Below are 2,088 nucleotides of genomic sequence, written 5' to 3'. Positions count from 1 at the left end.
TTCCTCCTGGATCTGAGACCAGCGATTGGTCTCGCTGTTCCAGTACCCCTAATCAGACCTTACCGGTAGGCTAAGGAGAGTGATGCCCTTATTGGAGCACACCCTCCAGTCCCCTTTTTGAAGAGGGGAACCACCACCCCAGTCTGCTAATCAAGTGGCACTGCCCCCGATGTCCACACAACATTGCAAAGTTGTGTCAACCAAGACAGCCCCACAACATGCAGAGCCTTTAGGAAATCAGGGTGAATCTCATCCATTCCCGGAGCCCTGCCGCCTTGGAGCTTTTTAACTACCTCGGCGACCTCAGCCACAGTTATGGACAGACCAACCCCAAAGTCCCCCGACTCGGCTTCCTCCATGGAAGATGTGCTGGTGGGATTGAGAAGGTCCAAGAAGTATTCCTTCCACGTTCCGACTACATCACTGGTTGAGGTCAACAGCACCCCACCTTCAGCAAACACAATATTAGTAAAGTGCTGATTTCCCCTCCTCATCCACCTGATGGTTTGCCAGAATCTACTCGGAGCCGGCTGAAAGTCTCTATCCAATGTCTCACCGAACTCCTCCCACATCCAAGCTTTTGCCTCAGCAACAGCCAAGGCTGCAGACCTTTGGCCCTCCAGTACTCCTCAGCTGCTTCCGGAGTCTCACTGGCCAACAAGGCCCCATAGGACTCCTTCTTCAGCTTGGCAATCTCCCTAACCCGAGGTGTCCACCACTGAGTTTGTGGATGGCCACCGCGAGAAGCACTTTGCGACCACATCTCAAGGTAGCCGCCTCAACAATTGAGGAGCAGAACATGGCCCACTCAAACTCAATGTCCCCTGCCTTAGCAGGGATGCGATTAAAGCTCTACCGGTGGTGCAAGTTGAAGATCTTTCTAATAAGTTCTTTTGCCAGGCGTTCCCAGCAAATTCTCACTACACGTTTGTTTACCAGGTCTGTCCGGCATTTTCCCCCACCATCGGATTCAACTCACTACCAGGTGGTGATCAGTTGACAGCTCAGCTCCTCTCTTCACCTGAGTGTTCAAAACAAATGGCCGCAAATCAGATGACACGACTATTAAGTCAATCATCGATCTACGACCCAGGGGTCCAGGTAGTGCACTTATGGACACCCTTATATTCAAACATGATGTTTGTGACAAACTAACTATGACTAGCACAGAAGTTCAACAACAGAACACCGCTCGGGTTCAGCTCAGAGAGGCCGTTTGTCCCAATCATGCCCCGCCAGATTACACTGTCATTACCCACATGGGCATTGAAGTCCCCCTGCTGAATAAAGGAGTCCCCAGCTGGTGCACCTTCCAGCACCCCTGCCAAGGAAGAAGAAGGCTGGATACACTGAACTGCTGTTCGGCACATAGGCACAAACAAGTTAGAGCCTGTCCCCCCAACCGAAGGTGCAGGGAAGCCACTCTCTCATCTAATGGGGAGAATTCCAACACACAGGTTCCAATTTGGGGTGTTACAAGTAGAACCACACCAGCTTTGCATCTCTCACTATGGGCAACTCCAGAGTAGAATAAGGTCCAGCCCCTCTCAAGGAGATCAGTTCCAGAGTCCATGCTGTGCATTGAGGTAAGCCCAACTACACCTAGTTGGTACCTCTCAACCTCACGAACAAGCTCAAGCTCCTTCCCTGCCAGAGAGGTTACATTCCATGTCCCAAGAGCCAGCTTTGGTAAGGCAGGGTGCACCTAGTGGCCTTAGGCCACTGTCCATGGCATCATGCACCTGACTTTTATGGCCCTTCCTGCAGGTGGTGAGCCCACAGGAAGGCAAACCCATGTTTCTGCATCAAGCTGGGCCCAACCAGGCCCCATGGGTAGAGACCTGCAGTCACCAGGAACTTGCCGATGAGCCGCTCCCCTAGGCCTGGGTCTAGGGTGGGGCCCCGGTAACCTACGTCTGGGCAAGGGACACTGAGTTCCTTGATTTGTGTTGTCCATCAAAAGTCGTCTGAATCGCTCTTTGTCTGGCCTGTCACCTAGGACCAATCTGCCTTGGGAGACCCTATCAGGGGCAATTGCCCCCGACAGCATAGCTCCTAGGACCATTCAGGCGCACAAACTCTTCCACC

Source organism: Nematolebias whitei, chromosome 19 (genome assembly GCF_014905685.2).
Source record: "Nematolebias whitei isolate Nwh7 chromosome 19, NemWhi1, whole genome shotgun sequence".
Taxonomy (NCBI): domain Eukaryota; kingdom Metazoa; phylum Chordata; class Actinopteri; order Cyprinodontiformes; family Rivulidae; genus Nematolebias; species Nematolebias whitei.
The sequence above is the reverse complement of the archived record's forward strand: the minus strand, read 5'-3'. Positions refer to the sequence as shown.